This window comes from Silurus aristotelis (assembly GCF_946808225.1).
Source record: "Silurus aristotelis genome assembly, chromosome: 1".
Taxonomy (NCBI): Eukaryota; Metazoa; Chordata; class Actinopteri; order Siluriformes; family Siluridae; genus Silurus; species Silurus aristotelis.
Window position 1 is genome coordinate 40,943,271 of NC_139574.1, and position 24,023 is coordinate 40,967,293.

Below are 24,023 nucleotides of genomic sequence, written 5' to 3' on the forward strand. Positions count from 1 at the left end.
TGCTTCAGCACATGATTCCTTTATCCTGACACATAGCAGTGTAGGGAACAGACTACAGGCAGCTGCAGGACGTGATGACTGGCTTCTTGTTGAGTTTAAAAACATGTAGAAATTGTAAACATTGTCCTGAAGTAGTTTATAATATGACAGGTGACCGAGGCTTCACCCCTCAGATGCTCCTCACGCCTTAAATGCAGATGTGGAGCTCTGGATGTCTCAGCTGGAAGATTTCTATACCACCCGGAAAAAGTGTGTAAGATTATCAGGGTGTGTGGTGTTTTGCACAATGTGGCACTGAGGACCAGTTTCCCTCTTCCTCCTGACCTCCCTCCCCCTCAGCATTATGACCCCGAGCCACAGCCCCCTGCCCCACAAGAGAGATATAAACTAAGTGGAAGAATCCATGAGGAGGTCATACGGCGTTTGTAAGGAAGACAAAAATAATGGTTGTTAATAGTGTTTATTGTGACTCGCTGTAGTAAAAGATTCAAATCAGTATTTTTGACAAGACAGAAATAAAAAATGATCAAAAGACGAGACGATCTACAAGATACAATAGCTTTACACTCAGCTTTATACTATTGACTATAAGTGTAAAACTATCATAAATACCCATTAAAGAAACAGAAAGAGGAAAAAGGAATGTTCAGACTCTCTGTTTCTCTTGTCTTCTTTTTTTTTTCTATTTCTCGTTTTCTTTTGAATGTTTTCTTGTCTCAGCTGAGCAACAATTTTCTCCCATCGCTCATGGACCCTCATATAATGATCTGTTTTATTCTCTGAAGTCTTCTTTTCTTCGGCACAGAGCACAGTGGCATCCAACTAGCAACACGTTCTTTCAGTTGCTCTTTGTCGCTGATCAAATGATCGCTCTCCTGCTCTGCACTATTTTTTACTTTCTCACAGTGATTCTGAGTATCCTGGAGCTCCATGGTGGTCTGTTCCAAAGTGACCTCAAGCTGAGCAACATGTTGCCCCATATTCTTTTGTTCTCTCGTCCAGCTCTCTCTCTCACATTCTACAGTTTTCTTCAGTTCCTCATTGATTTTCAGGAAAGACTGGAGCTCCATGGTCGTCTGTTTCAAATTGACCTCGAGCTGAGCAACATGTTTCTCCACTTTCTTTTGTTCTCTCGTCCAGCTCTCTCTCTCACATTCTACAGTTTTCTCCAGTTCCTCATGGATTTCCAGGGAAGACTGGAGCTTCTTGGTGGTCTGTTCCAAAGTGACCTCAAGCTGAGCAACATGTTCCTCCAGTTGTTTTTGTTCTCTCGCCCAGCTCTCTCTCTTACATTCTACAGTTTTCTCCAGTGCCTCATGGATTTCCAGAAAAGACTGGAGCTTCTTGGTCGTCCGTTCCAAAGTGACCTCAAGCTGAGCAACACGTTCCTCCAGTTGTTTTTGTTCTCTCGTCCAGCTCTGGCTTCTCTCAGTTATATTCTGTTCCTGCTGCTTTCGCTCAGAAGCCAAAGTAGCCTCCAGCTTTTGCACCGTCTGTAGCAGAATGGCTTTCTCTTCTTTCTCTTCTGTTATCTTCTCTATCCTTGGATTAGAAAATGCATCCAAATCTTTTTCTACTTTCTCCATGTGTTCCAGCTTCTCCTTCATTTCAGCAATCTGCTTAGTTTTCTTCTTTCTTCTGGTTTGAAAAATTTCTCTAAACCTTCTGAAGAGCCCCATGTTTACGTGTCTTTACTCAACCGCACAAACCTCGGAAATGAGAAACAGAGACGCATTCTGACTTACATACAGGTTGCCCTGCTGTGACGTCACAGCGAGATGCTCCGCCCTCTTTCTGTGACGTCACCCCTGTCTCTCTCTCTCTCTCTCTCTCTCTCTCTCTCTCTCTCTCTCTCTCTCTCTCTCTCTCTCTTTCTCTCTCCCCCCCACACACACACACACACACACACGCCACACTTACTGTGGCATGCGCACATTACAGAGGGAAAGTGCGGATAAATTATCATGGCGTCTTCACAACTTTTCTGTTGTTCCTGAGAGAAGAGCGATATTACAGTCATAAATAAGATAAAAACGGCTGTAAACTGTGTATAAAGCGAGTGAAGGTCAGCGGGACTCCATGCTCTCTGAGGACGGACCGGGGCTAGCTTAGCATGCTAACTTCAGTAGACATGTCTGTTACATAATACATAGAGGTTTTTAAAGTCCAAACTGTCTTTTATTCACATACAGTTGATAATTGTATTTGATTGATGAGTGTTTAAACTACACTTATTACATAGAGCTCCATAGAGAGAGCAGTTAGTACGCGGTATTTGACAGTAAACTGGGTCTGAGTTGAGAACCGGAAGTTGACCGGAGTGACTCTATGAATGTTGCAGAATCATAAATGACCTGTAGGTGGCAGTGTGATGTGTATTAGAGCTCACTGTCACAGCAGGTAATTAGAAGTAGTGGAGCTCTAATGACGTCACTAATAGCGAGGACAAGACACACAGCAGTTTGGGATTCTGGGGGGGCGTGCAAGATTGCGGCCGGGACAGTTGTCGATATTCGAGGCTAAGAGATGCTAAATGGTTTTCTAACCTTTAACGTTACAATTAATTAGTGCAAACATATCTCTTTTTCGTTGTTGGTTTTCACTGAGATAAAGATTTCGGACTCTTTGTTGACTTGATCTGTTGCCCAAAGTTTATCAGACTATAATTGCAAAAACCAAAAAGATGACAGAAAAAAGACTAAGAGACCAAGGTAAAAAGATGCTTTCATTTACAACAGAAAACAGAGATTTGACGGAGGATATTATGGAAGTTGTTAAAGCAGGTGATATGCATTCCTACACTAATTACGATGGAGGAGTTATCCCTCTTCCTGATTCAGCTCCGTGCACTCCGGTCGCAAAGAAGGGAAAAGCTGAACCAACACTCTCCGAATTGCAAGACAACATCGTGAGACTTGTGGCTGAAAAAATAAAAGAGAATGCGAATAATCTTGCAAGCTTGATAAAGAAAAATGCAGACACCATCGAGGCCTTAAAGGAATCATCAGAGTTTCTCTTCAACGAAGTTCAAGATATGAAAACAGAAATAACAACGATTAAGAAGGCAAGTGATGATCATCAGAAGAGAATAACTGGTCTGGAGGACCGGTTGAACGATATGGAACGCTATCACAGAAGATGGAACCTGAGGCTGTATGGTCTGCCAGAGCAAGAGGGAGAAGATGTTAAACAGCGTGTGGTCGACATCTGCAAGACACTCATTCAAGACTCCGGAGAGGATCTACGCTCCCAAGTTGATGTGAGCCACAGGATCGGAAGGAGAGAAGATGGCAAAACTCGACCGGTGATAACGAGATTTACGTCCAGGTCAACCAAAGAAAGAGTATGGAAATGCGCAAAGAACTCGGAATTCCTCAAAACAAAGAAGTTAAAGTTCGGCGAAGACCTGACCACAAAAGACAAAGAGACACGCATTAAACTGTGGCCACAAATTGAAGAGGCACGAAAGCAAGGGAAAAGAGCTTTTTTCGTTGGTGCCAGAGCCATCATTGATGGTAAAGAAGTAAGATTGTAATGGTGAAAAAGCCCTGATATGTCGTTAAGAAGAAGAATGATGGGTAATTTGTCTGCCTTTCGTTAAGAAATTTTATCTCATTCTAAATTGCAGTTAGTAAAATGCAAGCTCATACAATATACATAAACTCTGAAATTCCAAAGGCCAGAGAGTTATAATCCATTGTTTGCTTGTTAAATACTTTGCACTCAAAAGGTCTAGAAAATCATTTTGTTTCTTTGTTCTACTTAAAACCTACGTTTTTTGTGTTAACTATTTGTTCTACCTGTTCACTTTGTCTTTTTCATTGTATTCACTTAATGCGAGGGGTTTACGAGAACAGATTAAGAGGAAAGCTGTTTTTTTGTTTTGTAAATCTTTTAAGGCAGATTTTTATTTTTTACAAGAAACGCATGCTTTAGTCTCAGATTTTAATTTCTGGAAAAATCAGTGGGGAGACAATATATGGATGTCTTATGGAAACAGTAAATCAGCGGGTGTTGCTATATTAAAGGGCTCCTTTCAGGGAAAAATCCTAAAAAATGTAGTTCATGACTCAGGAAGATGGATAATTTTAGTTGTTGAATTTATGGAGGATATTTTTATTTTAGGTAATATATATGGCCATAATATTAGCCAAAGAAACACACTTCTTTTTGCTGAATTTGAAGAAAAAATAAATGCCTTGTTAAATTCTTTTGTTAATGCTAAACTAATATTTGGGTGCGACTGGAACTGCATAAATGATCCCATTAAAGACTGTCATCCTCAAAGATCCTTAAGAGGAACTTATGGAGAATTTACTAATCTCTGTTTGCACTTAAACTGTTGTGATGTGTGGAGACTAAAAAATCCACATCAAATCCAGTTCACTTGGAACAACAAAGATTTATCTAAGAGATCTAGGATTGATTTTTGGCTTATTTCAAATGAATTATTAGATAGTGTGAAGGAAACGAAAATAGAACCCTCGTTTTTTTCTTATCATAATATGATCACTTTAGCAATATGCATAAGGAATAGATCAATTACATTTAAAGCAAATTACTGGAAATTAAATAATACACTTTTGAGTGATGAATTGTTCAAAGAAAAAGCCATAAAAATTATAAATGAAAATTTGTCAAAAGCTAAAAAAGATCAGATATATGGCAAACATTGGGACTATACAAAATTTCAGATTCGAAATATGGCAATTAAAAGAGGAAAAGAATTATCTAAGGAAAAAAGAATGAGACAAGACAGAATACTTAAGGGAATTATTCTTATTTATGAAAAGGATGAGCAAACACAAGCTGATATTAATATGTTAATTGAATTACAATCTGAATTGGATGATATCTATCAAAATCTGGCACGGGGGGCCTTCATTCGTTCTAGACGGAAATGGATGGAACATGGTGAAAGGAATACCAAATATTTTCATAATTTAGAAAAAATAAATATTAGTGTTAATAATATATATAAACTTAAAATTAATGAGCAGATATCCGAAGATCCTAAAACAATTTCTGATTTTGTGGAAGATTTCTATAAAAATTGATATTCTAAACGTAGTAGCCATATTTCCAATTTTCTTTCTCATATTAAAAATGTTGCACAAGGTATTGACGAAACCCAGAAAGAAGTTTGTGATCAAGATATATCCTTAGAAGAATTAAAAAAGAATTTTAGTAAGTTAAAAGACAATAAATCCCTCGGGAATGATGGCTTAACATGTGAATTTTATAAAATATTCCAAGATTATATCTCTGAATTTTTGTTATTGGTTTTTAAGGAAGCTATAGAAGCCTGTAAGCTCCGCCCATCTATGTGTCAAGGCCTAATTACATTGTTACCTAAACCGAATAAGGATTGTTTGCTTCTTGACAATTGGAGACCTATAACATTAATTAATAAAAAACTTTCTTTTCGGCTTCTCCCGTTAGGGGTCGCCACAGCGGATCCTCCGCACGTTTGATTTGGCACATGTTTTACGCTGGATGCCCTTCCTAACGCAACCCTCCCCAATTTATCCGGGCTTGGGACCGGCACTAAGAGTGGCTGAATTAATAATGATGCAAAATTGTTTGCCTATATTTTTGCTCAAAGATTAAAATTATGTTTAGATACAATCATAGATGATAGTCAATCAGGCTTTATGCAAGGCCGACATATTAGCAATAATATTAGATTATTCTTAGATTTAATTGATTATAAGGATTATATAAATGATGACAGCTACATTTTATTTATAGATATATATAAAGCCTTTGATACTGTAAAACATAATTTTTTATTTGATCCATTAGATTTTTTTGGTTTTGGTCAATACTTTAAAAGGGCGATACAAACTTTATACAATGACTGTAATAGTTCAGTTAAACTTCCGTGGGGAACGACTCATCGATTTAGTATTTCTCGGGGCATAAAACAAGGCGACCCAGCGGCACCCTTTTTATTTCTGTTGATTATGCAAACGATGGCGTTACATTTGCATAATGATTCCTTTCAAGGCATCAGTATTAGGGACAGAGAAATGAAATGTTGTCAGCTTGCTGATGATACAGCTATTTTTTTGAAAGATATATCACAGGCTAAGAAAAGTATAGAATGCCTTAATCTTTTTTCTGAAGTGTCAGGTTTATTTTTAAACATAAAAAATTTACTGTTTTTCCACTTAAAGATGATGGCATTCCTTTTACCCAATTTGAAGGTATTCCGATTAGAGAGGAAGTAACTTATCTTGGTATCAATATTTGCAAAGATCAGTTAAACAGAGTACAATCTAATTTCCAACCCCTTATGCTAAAAATGAAAAAGAAATTTGATTTGTGGCTCATGAGGGATTTATCACTCAAAGGCAGGATTATTTTGTCTAAAACCGAGGGGTTGTCTCGTTTAGTCTATCCTGCTAAAGTATTAGATGTACCAAAATCTTTTCTTAAAAAAAAACTGATTCAACTCTATTTAATTTCATATGGAGAAACAAGCCTCACTATTAAAATTTATGTAATTCATATAATCAAGGAGGTCTGAATGTGATTGATTTTGCTACATCTAATGCAATTTTCAAGTTGAACTGGATTAAAAATGATATTAAACATAAAGATGAGATGTGGTATATAATTCCAAATCTTATCTTTGAAAAAGTTGGTGGCATAGAGTTTCTTTTTAAATGTGATTTTAAGGTCAACAAACTCCCTATTAAGTTATCTAATTTTCATAGACAAACTCTCTTATATTGGATTCTTATATACAAACATAACTTTTCTCCTCATAGGCAGATCATTTGGAATAATAAATACATAAAATATAAGAACAAATCAATTTTCTATACTAATTGGGTTAAAAATGATATTTTAATGGTCTCACAGTTAATAAATAATGAAGGTTATTTACTTACATATACTGAATTTCTTGAGAAATTTGATATTCCAATACCTCCGCGTGAATATTGTATTGTGATTGATGCAATTCCAGCAGGATTTCTAAGGCTGTTAAAGGGCCTCAGTGATTCTAAACCTTCAACATTTAAAAAAGAGATCTTATTAAACGGTATTGATATCAAAGATAGAAAATGTAATAATACATTTTTTAGATGTTTAATTCATTGCCCTGCAACATTTTGAAGTAAAAACTTCTGGAATAATCACTTTCAAAATATCAACTGGAAATTGATTTGGACTTATAACAACAAATTCGGTGTCACGAATAAAGTTAATGAAGTTTACTTTAAAATTTTACATATAATTTATCCAACTAACCATTTTCTCAAGAGATACAAAGCCGATCTTTCTGAATGTTGTGTTTTTTGTGGAATGGATATAGAGACTGTTTTGCATCTTTTTTTTGAATGTATGTATGTTAAATTTTTCTGGACTGATGTTGAATATTTATTTACTAGGTTGAGCGGATCTAAAATTAACATAAGAAAAAGAGATGTCATATTTTATTTTGAAAATAAAGATATAGATAAAAGTCACATCTTTAGACTAAATCTTTAAATATATTTAGGTAAGTTTTATACACACAAATGTAAATGGTCAGAAAGGAAGCCCAATATCTCACAATTCAAAGTTGATCTGAGGATTTATTTTGAAACTCTTCAAGGTCTTTCAAATAGGAAAGCAACCAGAACTATGAACATATTCAAAGAACTAAACTCCTCTTTTTTATTGTGATTATTGGTATATACCCTCATTGTTTCTTTTTTCTGTCTTTTTTTTGTTGTTGTTTTTTTTTCTAGGAAATGTGAATACCATGTTTGTAATATTTTACTATATTTTTTATTGTAAACTGTTCATTATATAAAATAAATAAATAAATAAATAAATAAATAAATAAATAAATAAAAAAACTTGCTGTGACAGTGAACTCTAATACACATCACACTGCCACCTACTGGTCATTTATGATTCTGCAACATTCATAGAGTCACTCCGGTCAACTTCCGGTTCTCAACTCGGATTCACTCGCTTTATACACAGTTTACAGCCGTTTTTATCTTATTTATGACTGTAATATCACTCTTCTCTCAGGAACAACAGAAAAGCTGTAAAGACATGATATTTTATCCGCTCTTTACCTCTGTAATGTGCGCATGCGCATGGTGTCCGGTTGAAAGAGACCGGGTTACGTCACAGACAGAGGGCGGGGCATCTCCCTGTGACGTCACAGTAAGGCAACGTCTATAATTGGGAACGCGTCTCTGTTTCTCTCATTTCCAAAGTTTTGCGTGTGAGTAAAGAGGCATAAACATGGAGCTCTTCAGAAGGTTGAGAAAGTTTTTTCAAACCAGAAGAAAGAAGAAAACTAAGCAGATTGCTGAAATGAAGGAGAAGCTGAAACACATGGAGAAAGTAGAGAAAGACTTGGATGCATTTTCTCTTCTAATGATAGAGAAGTTAACAGAAGAGAAAGAAGAGAAAGACGTTCTGCTACAGACGGTGCAAAAGCTGGAGGCTACTTTGGCTTCTGAGCGAAAGCAGCAGGAACAGGATATAACTGAGAGAAGCCAGAGCTGGATGAGAGAACAAAAACAACTGGAGGAACGTGTTGCTCAGCTTGAGTTTGTTTTGGATCAGACCACCATGGAGCTCCAGTCTTCCCTGAAAATCCATGAGGAACTGGAGAAAACTGTAGACTGTGAGAGAGAGAGCTGGATGAGAGAACAAAAACAACTGAAGGAACATGTTGCTCAGCTTGAGGTCACGTTGGAACAGACCACCACGAAGCTCCGGTCTTCCCTGAAAATCCATGAGGAACTGGAGAAAACCTTAGAATGTGAGAAAGAGAGCTGGACGAGAGAACAAAATAATATAGAGGAACATGTTGCTCAGCTTGAGGTAAATTTGGAACAGACCACCATGGAGCTCCAGGATACTCAGAATCACTGTGAGAAAGAAAAAAATAGTGGAGAGCAGGAGAGAGATCATTTGATCAGAGACAAAGAGCGACTGGAGGAACGTGTTGCTCAGTTTGAGCCCACGTTGGATTTTGAGGAAAAACAAGAGGACGAAAGAGAGAAAACTAAACTTGACATAGAGGAGAGGAACACCTTACAGCTTCAGACCAACAGGGGGCTCCAGGATACCCAGAATCTCTGTGAGGAAGAAAAGAAGACTTCAGAGAATAAAACAGAACATTATATGAGGGTCCGAGAGCGATGGGAGGAAATTGTTGCTCAGCTGAGACAAAAAAACCTTCAAAAGAAAAGGAGAAATAGAAAAAAAAGAAGACGACAAGAGAAACAGAGAGTCTGAACAATTTTACTACAGCAACACACAATAAACACTATTTAATAAATAATGATTTTTAATTTCAATCGTGTCTAATGTCTCTTTATTACAGAGAGCATTCAATGATGGCATTTTTACTTTAGTAAAGTCAGTGATGTTTGATGTCCCTGAAGAAAAGGAATTTGACAGAAACTGAAGTTGAGGTATTTTCTTGCAGCTTTAGTGCTTTGTTAATTTTGAGCTCTGAAAGCAATATAGCTGACAGTTAATGTGGGGCAGAACCTGATTCACTTAAACATCTGTACTTTATAATTAATCGCATGGATTGGCACCAGATTATTTTATTCTCATGATAATTTCTTGCGTAGAAACGTCTTAATAAGTAGATGATTATGATTGAAAGATAAACAGAGACTATAAATACTACCATGTGTTTAAGTAAAACATCTGTTTGTGTTCAGAGAAGGTAAGTATAATGAATAATCTAAGGGAAATTAAATAAAATCTTGTTAAAAGTGCAGTGTTGTCAGGAAACAGAAGGAAGCGAGGCCAGGTAGCATGAATAAATGATTTATTTTCTAATAGCTTATAACACACATCTGACACGCGCTAATCACGTGTTCTCTCATTCTCTATTTTCAATGCACTTCTACTCCCCCTAATGGTCACTTTAAGTATAACAACAACAGGTCACCACATTCAATACAAACTAATTACACCCCAAATTAAACCCCACAATTTTTTATCAAAATCACATTCCAAATTGCAAACACGTGTTTTCTATTAAATAATAAAATTCTTAATATTTTAATTCCCTACTGTGTCTAAACAGAGGAGCGCTATAAGAACTCGTGTAGGGTTTACAATCACACACCACTTCGCTTGTCTTAACACCACCCGTTTTCAGCTTCCGCGTCTGCATTTTGAAGCCCCGCCTCTTTTGTGACGTCAGTATCTCTGATAGCGCCCTGGCCTTGCTTTTATTGTCATGACAACTTTGTTGCGCTGCTGTTCAACACAAACATTTACTGACCACAGCAATAAAGCGCAAACAAACAGCTGAAATGTTTTTAATTGTTTTAAGTGATAAGCGTCAATGTTTTGAACAATCCGCTCTCCAAGACACCAAAAAAGATTTTTCAGCCAGAAAGAGCGACTTTCAGAAGAAAGAAGGAGAAATAATGACAGATAATAAGACGGGTAACAGCTTTTATTTTGTAGATAAATTTAACGTTGCCAAGTGCAAAGATAAAAAAGGCAACATCAGAAGGCCAATGAATGCCTACATGGTTTGGGCGAGGAAACAGAGGCCCATCTTTTCCAAGGCCAATCCAAATAGCAGCTCTGCAGAGATCAGCATGCAGCTTGGGATCCAGTGGAACAAACTGAGTGAAGAACAGAAGAAACCCTACTACACTGAATCATGGAGGCTTAAACAGGAACACGAACAGTTGTTTCCTGGTAGGTGAACTTTATAGACAAATGACAAAATAACAAAACAAACGCATCAATTCTGACACTTTTATTGTTTTTATGTTGCTTCTTACTCTTTAAATTCTTCTTTTCTATCATGTAGATTGGGTTTATAAACCGCTTCCAAAGAAGGGAAGGAGAAAAGGCAGTTTGCAGAGTAGTGACTCACAGAGGAGACCTGATCATCAACCAAACCACCACATAGTCATGAACATGCCAGAAGAAGTACCAGTCCATGACCTCGTGCCTGAAGTTAGTGATCAGTTCCCCGGCCTTAGCCACCAAGAACTGCTGTCTCCTAAAGACTTCTGCTTTGATCCTCCTCTTTTCCCTTCTGTTTCTGAGTCGACTTTCTGCCAGACCAAGTGAGTTAGTAAACTGCATTGGAACAGTTTCAGAAGAATGACATGCAAATGAAGTTTTACTCTGCATCTTAAATAATCGCCATAATCGCCACTCATTTACTTTAATATGCAGCTAAAATTGTGCACTTCTGTTTACAGCACCTGCTATGGGTCTGAGTGTACAAGCAGTGAGGTTCAGCTCGAGGACGAGGAGGAAATCACTTTGCTCAACAACGACATCTTTTCCATTTTAAATGAGGAATATGGCTTTTTTAACCAGTCTGGAGCCCAGAATCATACTGAAGACCCCCACAACAGCACAGAGATCCTGGATTCTGTACCAGCCTTTGATGTCAACAGCTTCGAGGATCTGTTGAAGAAACTTGAAGAAATGGAAAATGATTCAGGAATAGAGGAAGATGGTGAAATACGAACATTTCATGTACTTTAGTGTGCATGTTGTTTCACCATCTTTAATTTATATTAAATTCTAATTTAAAGTTTTATTTAAATAAAGATTTTAAATTCCAATCATGTCTAATGTCTCTTCATCACAGAGAACATTCAATTACTTCATTTTCTTTCCTGAAGTCCACTTTAGTAAATTCAGTGATGTTTGATGTTCCTTAACCCCCTGGAGTCTGAATTGCCGCCGGCGCCCAATCGTGCTTTTTTTCAGATGCCAGCAAAAAGAGCTTAAACTGCTCGGTCCTATTTTATCAAAAATGTCAAAGTAATACATCATTTAAATCTGTAAAGGGTCTTCTTTCATTTGTGTATGCTCACTATATAAACAGAACGTTGTATTTTTTTTTTATTGAATACAAAAGTATATAAACAACAAAAGCAAATATACACTTACAATGTAGATAAATATTACAGGCTCAACACAGTATAACTAATAAATTGTTTAGAAAAAAAAAAGAAAATAAATAGATAGAAATCTGAAATTATAATTTACATGAACTTAAATAGTGAGTAAAAGAAAAGAAAAAATAAATAAATAAATAAAATTAAATAAAGATAAATATTAGGGGCAGTATCACAATTAATTAAATGATGTCAATAAATAAAGCAGCTTCACAGCACTCTGCACTTTCATCTTATTGAGGGCCTTGAAAAAACATTTGAAGTCATTTTTTAATATAATAAGTAGTGTGAGGGGGGGGGGGATTAAAGAATCTACATTTATGAATGAAATATTTTGCTAATATTACAATGTTATTAGGCAAAAAGAATGAACACAACAGTCTTTAGGTACTCCAAATAAAATATGATGTAAAGGAAAAACAAAACTATCAACAACCACCTCTTTTTCTATCAACCAGTCCTGAATTGATATCCAGAAGAGTTTGGAGAAATTGCAGAAGAGAAAGATCTGATCCGTGTCTTCAGAATGGCTTTCACAAAAGGAACAGGGGACAATTTCTATATTAAATTTCTGATTTAGGAATTTGTAAGAAGGATAAATCTCATTAAAAATTCTGAAGTGTATTTCTTTAGCTTTAGGAGGAACAGGAGGAACATCTCATCAGCATCTTTATGCCAGAAGGTATTGCATTAACAACAGTGAAAAACTCTTCCGGGTGACAGGCAAAGCCATGTTTCAAAGTAAAAGCATTATAGTCTAAAATGTGACCCTGTTCATCCATTAGATCTCTTACTGACCATATACGTCTGTTTAACCAATTCTTATGCCATAAAGATCTGTTCCTCTGCAATATATATTTGTTGTTCCAAACTGAAGCATTATGAGGTGTAAAATTGTGTGTATGTGCCAATTTCCAAAATAAGAGTACTAAGAGGGCTTAGTTTCACTGGGAGTTTAGATAAATCAAAATCACATTTGAGAAAAAATGTAATTCCACCAAGTTCTTGAAACAAAGCTGATGAAACTGTAAACCAAAAACTCTCTTCTTTACATAGAAACATTTTTAACCATTTAAGTTTTAACAAAATATTCATGTTTTCAAATTTAATTACATTCAAACCACCTTGTTCATAGGATTTTGTAGTGTCTGCTTTTTTTATATAATGGGCTTTGTGCTTCCAAAAAAAATTAGAAATTTTTTGGGAGCATATTTTAATGAAATTTGAGGGAGGAGCCAAAGAAAGAGCGGGATAAATCAGTCTTGATAAATATTCAACCTTCGTTAGCAAGATTCGGCCAAAAATGGAAATGTCTCTTTGTAACCAGCAATTTAATATTCGGTTTGCTTTTTGCAAGTTATTATCAAAATATTCTTTCGTACTTAATTTCTGGTCTTTGGTAACTATAATGCCTAGATTCTTAGATTCAACTGGAGTCCTGATGCCTTAGAAAAAACATTAACTAATGAAATAGCCAGAGGAATTTGGTCTTTGTCTTTTAAGAACAGTGTAGTATCGTCTGCCAATTGACTAATTGCTGAACTTTTACCAAATACTTTGAATTTTTGTACCGTTTGATCATGAATAACTAAAGTAGACAACATATCCGCATCCAAAATGAATAAAAGAGGGGACAGAGGGCATCCCTGCCTTATTCCACGACTAACAGGAAATCTTTGTGATGTACCATAGGGAAGAGAAATAAAACTGTTCATACCTTTATAGATCATTTTTATAATATTGACAAAGTGCTCACCAAAGCCAAAGCTTTCTAAAGCTTTAAATAAAAACCTGCGTCAAAGGCTTTCTTAAAGTCTAAGAAAAGAATATATCCATCATCCTCTATCAAGTGATTGTATTCTACCATATCCATTACTAGCCTTACATTATTGTGAATGGATCTTTCTTTAAGAAATCCTGATTGAACCTCATTAACTACTCCATTAAGTCCTTTTTTCAATCGATTGACAAAGACGTGTGTGAAAATTTTATAGTCACTGTTAAGTAAAGTGATTGTGCGGAAATTATCTAAAAATCTATGATCTTTATCTGGTTTGGGGATTAATGTAATCAAGCCTTGACTCATTGTGGGGCCCAATGAACCATCTTCAATAGATTCAATAAGGGCATTAAACAGTAACATTTTCAAATCATTCCAAAAAAATGTATAAAATTTCCTGTAAGGCCGTCAGGACCAGGCGATTGGTTTGATTTGAGTTTCTGTACAGCTAAATCGAGTTCTTCCATACATAATTGTGCATCACAAAGCTCTCTTAATTCATTGTCAATCTTAGGAATAAAATGTCTAATTTTTTTAAAAAAGTCATCACACTCCTTTGGAAAAGAATTAGACAAATACAAGTCACTGTAGAAATTATGTATTTCTTTGCTTATTATTTTAGGATCAGTATTTTCAACATCATTTACCATTAGGGAAACAATACTGTTTTTTGATTGCCGTCTTTTTTTCTAACCTACAAAAATAGGACGTGCTCTTCTCTCCCTCTTCTATCCACTTGGCTTTTGAGCGAATGTATGCACCTTTAGCTTTTTTAATGTACAAGTTATTCAGTTGTTCGGATTTTGGAGGCCCGTAACACTAACACAAAACTTAAATATTACTCAGTGTAGGTGTAATTGAGAATTAAATTACTTTCATATTAGAAAACGGGAGATAACTAAGCCGCTTAGTGAGAGCACATGTGTTCAGCCTGCCATCTTGCCGGAACTGAGAGAAAGAGAGACCGGAGGGCGGAGCATCTCTGTGTGACGTCACAGTAGGGCCACTTGTATGTATGAACGCGTTTTTCTCTCATTTCCTAAGGATTGTGCGTGTGAGTAAAGAGGCATAAACATGGGGCTCTTCAGAAGGTTTAGAGAAATTTTTCAAACTAGAAGAAAGAAGAAATCTGAGCAGATTGCTGAAATGAAGGAGAAGCTGGAACACATGGAGAAAGTAGTGAAAGATTTGGATCCGATGATAGAGAAGATAACAAAAGAGAAAAAAGAGAAAGTCTTTCTGCTACAGACGGTGCAAAAGCTGAAGGCTATTTTGGCTATTGAGCGAAAGCAGCGGGAACAGGATATAACTGAGAGAAGCCAGAGCTGGGCGAGAGAACAAAAACAACTGAAGGAACGTGTTGCTCAGCTCGAGGTCACTTTGGAACAGACCTCCATGGAGCTCCAGTCTTTCCTGAAAATCCTTAAGCAAAACCCCACATACCTCCAGAACATCACTAAGCTTCTGTCTTCACTGAACCTCCATAAGGAACAAGAGAAAATTGTAGAACGTTAGAGAAAAAGCTGGGCCAGAGAACAAAAACAACTGCAGGAACGTGTCGCTCAGCTTGAGGCCACATTAAAAAGAACGAAAGGAAAGAAGGCAAAACTAGACATGGAGATGCGTAATAACTTACAACTCAAGACCACCAGGTCCCTCCAGGATTCCCTGAAACATTCTGAGGAAAAGAAGTGTGCAGATCATCAGAGTGATCATTTGAGGAGCGACAGAGAGCGACTGGAGAAACGTCTTGCTCTGCTGGTGACCACTTTGAATTTTGAACAAAATACATTTGAAAAGGAAATAGGGATGATCAAACTAGACATGGAGGAGATGACCACCAGACATTTTCAAACCATCAGAGAGCTGCAGGATTCCCTGAATCACTCTGAGGAAAAAAAGTGTGCAGATCATGAGAGCGATCATTTGAGGAGCGACAGAGAGCGACAAGAGCAACGTCTTGCTCTGCTGGTGACCACTTTAAATTTTGAACAAAATAAATTTGAAAAGGAAATAGAGATGATCAGACTAGATATGGAGGAGATGACCAACGTACACTTTCAAACCATTAGAGAGCTGCAGGATTCCCTGAATCATTGTGAGGAAGAGAAAAATTATTTAATGAGAGACAGAGAACGACTGGAGGAACGTGTTGCTCAGCTGGAGGCCACTTTGGAATTTAAGCAAAATAAATTTGAGAAAGAAAATAATGAAGGCCAAACTAGACATGGAGGAGATGATCATCTCACAGCTCCAAACCACCAGGATCTCCAGAATTCCCTGATTCACTGTGAGGAAGAGAAGAAGACTGCAAAGGATGAGAGAGATCATTTGATGAAAAATAAATAAAAGGATAAACTAAAGGTCAAACGACAGATCAATCACTTTATACACAACTTCTTCAATAGTTCATTAAGAACAGGAAATGGCAGCACTGGAGAGCAAAAAATCTTTTAATCTTTGGGCAGGTTTAGATTCAGCATATGAGCACGTTATACATATAATAAAGTTAAAAAAAAAAATCTATGTTTATTGTAATATTTAATCAAAAGTACATGTTTAAATATTGTGTGTGTTTTGTTTTTATTATTAAACTGTTGGACTTAATTTAAATTTAACTAAAAAATAAAATCCACATGATAAAATGTTGGGAAAATGTGAGAAAAGTAAATAATATTAAAATAAAGGTTAAAAAGTAAAACTAAATTAAAATTCTTTTTTTTTTTTATTTCAATAACGCCATTCAGTTTGATCAATTCAGTAAAAAAAAGATTTGGTTCAGTAATTTTGACTCCTTTGAATCAGTTCAAGTAACTCAGTTCAAAAGAGTTAAATAATAAAGTCCAGAAGAGTCGGTTCACTGGTTTCCACTATTTCCACTATCATACGACACTCAGTCACATGACGCTAATTAAACTGTTCCTCATCGTCATTATCGCACAATATGAACAGTTCAGACTCATATACACGTTACTGATCAACCAACACACATCTTTACCTTTTAATACCACAAAACTCACCAGAATCCCATTGTTCAAGATCTGAGTTTGCATTTTCTCTCACACAATGACATCAGTACACATCTAATTCCATATACAACCATTTTTACACATTACAAACTGTGTACTCACCAAAATCCAAAGAAATAAACACGTAGGTATGTATTTTATCCTCTTTGACTTTATTTTCTTGCCCTGAATTATGCTGCTGCTCATCATACATTCTTATAGGAAAACCAAGGACCAATTAACATCTGTTTACAGGCTGCATTTGTTACTGGGACCAGATTTTGGATCCCCCTGAGATAACTAGAGTGCTCATGGAGAAGTTATTTCCAAATCTCCCAAAACACACTGAATTTGAAGATTTAATTCTATTTTTTCTAATCGCTTCTACAGTTTACCAGTGTGTCATTACTGCCACCTAGCGGATAATTGACAAATAAACTCTCCAATACACTTATCCAGACAGGTAGGTTCAAATCTGTATTGTATTGTATTGTATTGTATTGTATTGTATTGTATTGTACCGCTCCGGCACTTGGAGACTCACCGCAGACGTCACCGCCGCTGTACGCTGATGCACCATGTTTGTATTCAGATCTAACAGCATTTGCAAACTTCTTTTCTTTCTTGCAGGGAAGAATCACTTACACTCTGTTTGCTCTCTAATCAGACTGAAGACATAAATGAGGTTGGAATGAACACAGAAGTGCAGTCGAAGTAGATCCTAAATAAAATTTACCAACATGCATGAGGTTGTTCACCATTAATGGTGAGATGTTCAGCTCTGCATAGATCACTTTCTAAATGTGTGAGAGATCAGTGGAAAGATCTCTCACACATTTTGTGTATGGTGATCCTCACATACACAAAGCTTCTGTGTCTAAACTGCAATTTGTACAACAGGTAAAATTCTTGGGGCATCTGATATCAGAACAATGTAAAAAAAAAAATAAAAGGAGACGCAGGCAAAATATCCCTGTGCCTAAGGAACAGCTCATGTATTTCCTAGGAATGTGGTTGCAGGAATTTTCAAGACTGGAAACTTCCCATATGAATTATCAGGAATATTTCGGTATTAACAGGAATTAATGGAAATACAGTTGGAATTTACAAAATTGCAAGTTATCCTATAACAGGGAACTTAAATGTAGTTAAAAAATAACTTGCTTGATAATCAACCAGATTGAATGCAGTTTCAGTTGAATTTCTACCTGCACATTCATCAATCACATGCACACAGCACACTTACTGCAGGGCTCCTGAGGCTGTACCCCTACATGCACTGTGTTTTCTTCATGTAAACAATGAGTCACGCCTCAAAAAAGGGTAAAAACCACTGCCTTATGGGTAATAAAAGACCAATAATCAGGATCTAAGGTCTACATTCCTTACTATTGAAGTAAACAGGACCAATACAGAACAGTTCATCAGACAGGAAGTCACTTATAGTTACTCAAGTACAGTAACAAAGTACATTTACTTAAACACTTTACATCACACACACACACACACACACACACACACACACACACACACACACACACACACACACACACACACACACACACACACACACACACACACTCTTGTGACCTACACCAACGTTTTAGTTGATTAAATCAGAACACTGATACACACATGAGCACACAGTATTAAACTGTGCTTTTCAGTGGACTACTGTTACCCACACACACACACACACACACACACACACACACACACACACACACACACACACGCTCAGCTCTGCTCGTGTCTTACTAAAGTGGATTTCAAGAAAAAAAAATGGCATCATTGAATGCTCTCTGTGATGAAGAGACATTAGACATGATTGAAATTCAAAATCTTTATTTGTTTAAATAAATTAAAAAAATTAAGATGGTGAAACAACATGCACACTAAAGTACATGAAATGTTCGTATTTCACCATCTTCCTCTATTCCTGAATCATTTTCTATTTCTTCAAGTTGCTTCAACAGATCCTCGAAGCTGTCGACATCAAAGGCTGGTACAGAATCCAGGATCTCTGTGCTGTTGTGGGGGTCTTCAGTATGATTCTGGTCTCCAGACTGGTTAAAAAAGTCACAATCCTCATTTAAAATGGAGAAGATGTCGTTGTTGAGCAAAGTGATTTCCTCCTCGTCCTCGAGCTGAACCTCACTGCTTGTACACTCAGACCCATAGCAGGTGCTGTAAACAGAAGTGCACAATTTTAGCTGCATATTAAAGTAAATGAGTGGCGATTATGGCGATTATTTAAGATGCAGAGTAAAACTTCATTTGCATGTCATTCTTCTGAAACTGTTCCAATGCAGTTTACTAACTCACTTGGTCTGGCAGAAAGTCGACTCAGAAACAGAAGGGAAAAGAGGAGGATCAAAGCAGAAGTCTTTAGGAGACAGCAGTTCTTGGTGGCTAAGGCCGGGGAACTGATCACTAACTTCAGGCACGAGGTCATGGACTGGTACTTCTTCTGGCATGTTCATGACTATGTGGTGGTTTGGTTGATGATCAGGTCTCCTCTGTGAGTCACTACTCTGCACACTGCCTTTTCTCCTACCCTTCTTTGGAAGCGGTTTATAAACCCAATCTACATGATAGAAAAGAAGAATTTAAAGAGTAAGAAGCAACATAAAAACAATAAAAGTGTCAGAATTGATGCGTTTGTTTTGTTATTTTGCCATTTGTCTATAAAGAAAGTTCACCTACCAGGAAACAACTGTTCGTGTTCCTGTTTAAGCCTCCATGATTCAGTGTAGTAGGGTTTCTTCTGTTCTTCACTCAGTTTGTTCCACTGGATCCCAAGCTGCATGCTGATCTCTGCAGAGCTGCTATTTGGATTGGCCTTGGAAAAGATGGGCCTCTGTTTCCTCGCCCAAACCATGTAGGCATTCATTGGCTTTCTGATGTTGCCTTTTTTATCTCTGCACTTGGCAATGTTAAATTTATCTACAAAATAAAAGCTGTTACCCGTCTTATTATCTGTCATTATTTCTCCTTCTTTCTTCTGAAAGTCGCTCTTTCTGGCTGAAAAATCTTTTTTGGTGTCTTGGAGAGCGGATTGTTCAAAACATTGACGCTTATCACTAAAAACAATTAAAAACATTTCAGCTGTTTGTTTGCGCTTCATTGCTGTGGTCAGTAAATGTTTGTGTTGAACAGCAGCACAACAAAGTTGTCATGACAATAAAAGCGAGTTGAGGGCGCTATCAGAGATACTGACGTCACAAAAGAGGCGGGGCTTCAATGATTTAAATGCAGACGCGGAAGCTGAAAACGGGTGGTGTTAAGACAAGCAAAGTAGTGTGTGATTGTAAACCCTACACGAGTTTCTATAGCGCTCCTCTGTTTAGACACAGTAGGGTATTAAAATATTTAGAATTATATTATTTAATAGAAAACACGTGTTTGCAGTTTGGAATGTGATTTTGATAAAAAAAATGTGGGGTTTAATTTGATGGGTAATTAGTTTGTACTGCATGTGGTGACCTGTTGTTGTGTTATATTTAAAGTGACCATTAGGGGGAGTAGAAGTGCATTGAAAATAGAGAATGAGAGAACACGTGATTAGCGCGTGTCAGATGTGTGTTATGAGCTATTAGAAAATAAATCATTCATTCATGCTACCTGGCCTCGCTTCCTTCTGTTTCCTGACAACACTGCACTTTTAACAAATACTTTATTAAATTTCCCTTAGATTATTCATTATACTTACCTTCTCCGAACACAAACAGATGTTTTACTTAAACACATGGTAGTATTTATAGTCTCTGTTTATCTTTCAATTATAATCATCTACTTATTAGACGTTTCAAAGCTAAAAATTATCATAAGGATAAAATAATCTGGTAAATTAATCACAAGGTAAATTAACTGTAATACATATTTTTTTATTGAATACAATCAAGTCCAAAAATGTATTTAAAAAAGAAAAAAACATTAATGAAAGATGTGATTGATTTTGATCTGCTGCCAGTCTTTTTACAAGCACTTAGTGTTTTCTCAACTGGTCCACGACTACACCATAATATGTATGGGATTTTTATATCGGTATTAAAATAAGAAACTAAACTCCTATAAAATCATCTCAGCAGTATTAAAATCAAGATTTGGTGATTTCTGTAAAAAGTTTGGTGTGGAATGGACGTCTCTGTTCACCTGTGTACAGCAGCACATGGGGAGGACAACAAATAATGACAAGAAATAAAAAAGTGACAAACTTCATTTAGATTTGACTTTTCCTCCATCACCCTTATAGCTGACATGCCATCATTATACACACACAATGAATGTAACACTGATTTGAGGTGATCCATGAAAAAAACAAACACTTTCTATTAGTCAGTTCTATAAATGTTAGTTTTAAGACTAACGAGGCATAAAAACAATTCAAATGTTTACACGTGAGATTCGTAACACCACTTCCACAAATAAAAAGTGCCCTAGTGTAACATTTGATCAGTTATCAGCAAAAACAACTTCCTCCTTTCTGCTAAATCTTAATATTCAAATCCTTGTTTGGTCAATTATTCCCTGGTTCTCCTACAGCTGATGTTCTACTGTATACACAACACATCATCTACAGGAATCTTTAATATCCCCAGTCCTGAGGTGACATATTGAACAGGAACGAGTGAGATGAGACTTTAAACTGTTGCTCAGAGACGAGTCCATAACATCTTCTCTTCATCTTCTTCCTCTTAATCTCTTCATCTTTTTCCATCTCCTCCTGATCCCCTGGTGTTGGACAGAAATCCCTCTGCAACCTATAAAATAAAGCTGTTCAAACACTATGTGCTCTGTATTTATCTCTATGTGAGGCTCATGACTGGTAGGAGACGAGCTGCTTGGAGGAGACTGAGTCCTCACAGGGGACGAGCTGCTTGGAGTATACTGAGTCCTCACAGGGGACGAGCTGCTTGGAGGAGACCGAGTCCTCACAGGGGACGAGCTGCTTTTCCTAACACTGTTTATCAGTTCATTTCTGCTGAACTGAACCCATTTTTCTTTCCTCTCAGTTTAACAGCAGTTACTGAAGCACACAGAGGAACAACTCAGTCTTACACTACACAGATTTTTAGTGAACTATAAGTAAACTTATGTACTAATGTAACTTATGTTATTTTATTAAATATAGTTTTATTTATCTTTTAGTCAAAAAGTAGACGTTTCTAATAAAATAAACACAAAAGCAGCGCTAGCAAACCCGGCTAGCATGAGGCTAATGATGATGTCTCCTACACCATTAGCCGAAAGGTCAATTTCTGCTCACTGCAACATTTATGGAAATATTATCTCTCTTTATTATCATTCTTTATTTATTTTAGTCAAATTTATTCACTTGTTCCTGCAAGTCTGTGATCTTTATGCTAATGATCAGGAGTGAACACAAAATGAGGAACATCGCTTTTTCTCTCTTCACTCCGTGTGTGTGGGCGTCTGGGTGTGACGTCACAGTAGGACACATGTATATAAGTCAGGTCATGCTTTTGTTTATCATTTGTGAATTTACTCATTGTAAGTAAGGAGACACAGAAATGGAGCTCAATAGAAGATTTAGAGAATTTTTTCAACACAGGAGACAGTTTGCTAAAAAGGAGGAGAAGCTAAAACACATGCAGAAAAAAGCAACAGATTTGAAAGCTTTTATTAATTTGATGATAGAGAAGAGCATAGAAGGACAAGAAGAGAACAACTTTCTGGTACAGATAGTGCTTTGGCTTCTGAGCGAAAGCAGCGGTACCAAGACATAACTGAGAGAAACGGCACACACCTTCAGAACTGGGCGAGAAAACAAAAACAACTGGAGGAACGTGTTGCTCAGCTTGAGGCCACTTTGGAACTGACCACCATGAAGCTTCAGTCTTCCCTGAAAATCCACGATGATCTGCAGAAAACTGTAGCATTTGAGAGAGAGAGTTGGGAAAAAGAACGAAAGAAAGTGGAGGAACATGTTGCTCAGCTTACGGTCACTTTGGAACAGACCACCATGGAGCTCCAGGATACTCAGAAACACTGTGAGAAAGTGAAGAATAGTGCAGAGCATGAGAGAGATCATTTGATCAGAGACGTCTAGAAATGCTAGAGTGCTCACTGACGCCCCCTGCAGCTACAGCGAGACACAATAAACGCTATTAACATCATTTCAGATGAGCTTCAGCAGATGAGAGAAGTGATGCAAGAAATTACACAACTATTAAAAGATGTAGTTGAACCTAGAGACCTGCACAGGACGTATTTTTCAGTCCCACTCCCTCAAAATATGTTATTTTCTCCAGCTTCTCACAAAAACTGCTTCTTCCTGCTACTCTGCTTTTTGTTTCACTTGTTCACTTTTTGAATATAATAATAAAAAAAAAAGTAAATAAACATTTGTTTTGTTTTATTTAAATGTTCTGCAGTTATCTAATGGTAGGGGATTTGATGTTATCCTGTATTCCATGCAGTTGGGCATCTCCTCCTCCTGCACTCCCGTAGTGAAATGTGATGGTGAGACGCCGCTGATTACATATTTAGAGTGAATTTTTATTTAACATTTGAGTTGGATTTTATAAGAAGGTGTTTATGAAACAACTATCACTCAGTACAAACCCAAATAACCTGCAGGATTTTATCTTCATGATCACAATACTTCAAACAAAACATCTACAGTACATACAGGATTCAGGGCCATTTTTTGATATTTATATGTTACTGTAATTTTGTATTATTTATATTAGGAGTCTTTAACGACTCTGTGCATATGTTTAAAAAAATGACCATGTTACTGTATGTACAATGATATTAATTGTGTTCACGTATTACAAACACTCTATTAGGAACACCTATATATTCATATACACTGTGTGTGTGTGTGTGTGTGTGTGTGTGTGTGTGTGTGTGTGTGTGTGTGTGTGTGTGTGTGATTATTTGTACAAAGAATTCATTCTCATCACTTTCATTATTTTAGATCAAACGTGCACTACTACTATCAGGAAAATACAATGTCCTCGCAGGAAAAAACACAAAAAACAAAGTGTCCAAACACTTATGACCACCAGGCTGAAATAGTCCACGCAGAAACAAAACAGAGTAAGAACAGGAGCTTTGAGGGTGGGGATTTGGACTGTTGTTTATGTTAACAGTCTGCTGCACTGACTCAGTTTGTATCTGATCATCACTTCACCTCAACATCATTTAGCTGTAATAAATGGACATTCAGTGAAACCCAGATGAGGACAGGTTCCCTCTTGAGTCTGGTTCCTCTCAAGGTTTCTTACTTATGCCGTCTCTGGGAGTTTTTTCTCGCCGCAGTCTCCACCGGCTTGTTCATCAGAG

At 36.8% G+C, this 24,023-nt stretch overlaps 1 long non-coding RNA gene across 1 annotated transcript; it reads right to left on the reverse strand.

Moving 5' to 3' along the window:
• Window positions 1-3,501: 3,501 nt before the first annotated feature.
• On the reverse strand, window positions 3,502-5,386 carry LOC310733607. The gene is made up of 2 exons (XR_014535827.1): window positions 3,856-5,386; window positions 3,502-3,587 (listed from the first exon to the last, which is right to left on the reverse strand). It is a non-coding gene; the product is annotated as an uncharacterized lncRNA (long non-coding RNA).
• Between the last annotated feature and the right edge of the window lie 18,637 nt (window positions 5,387-24,023).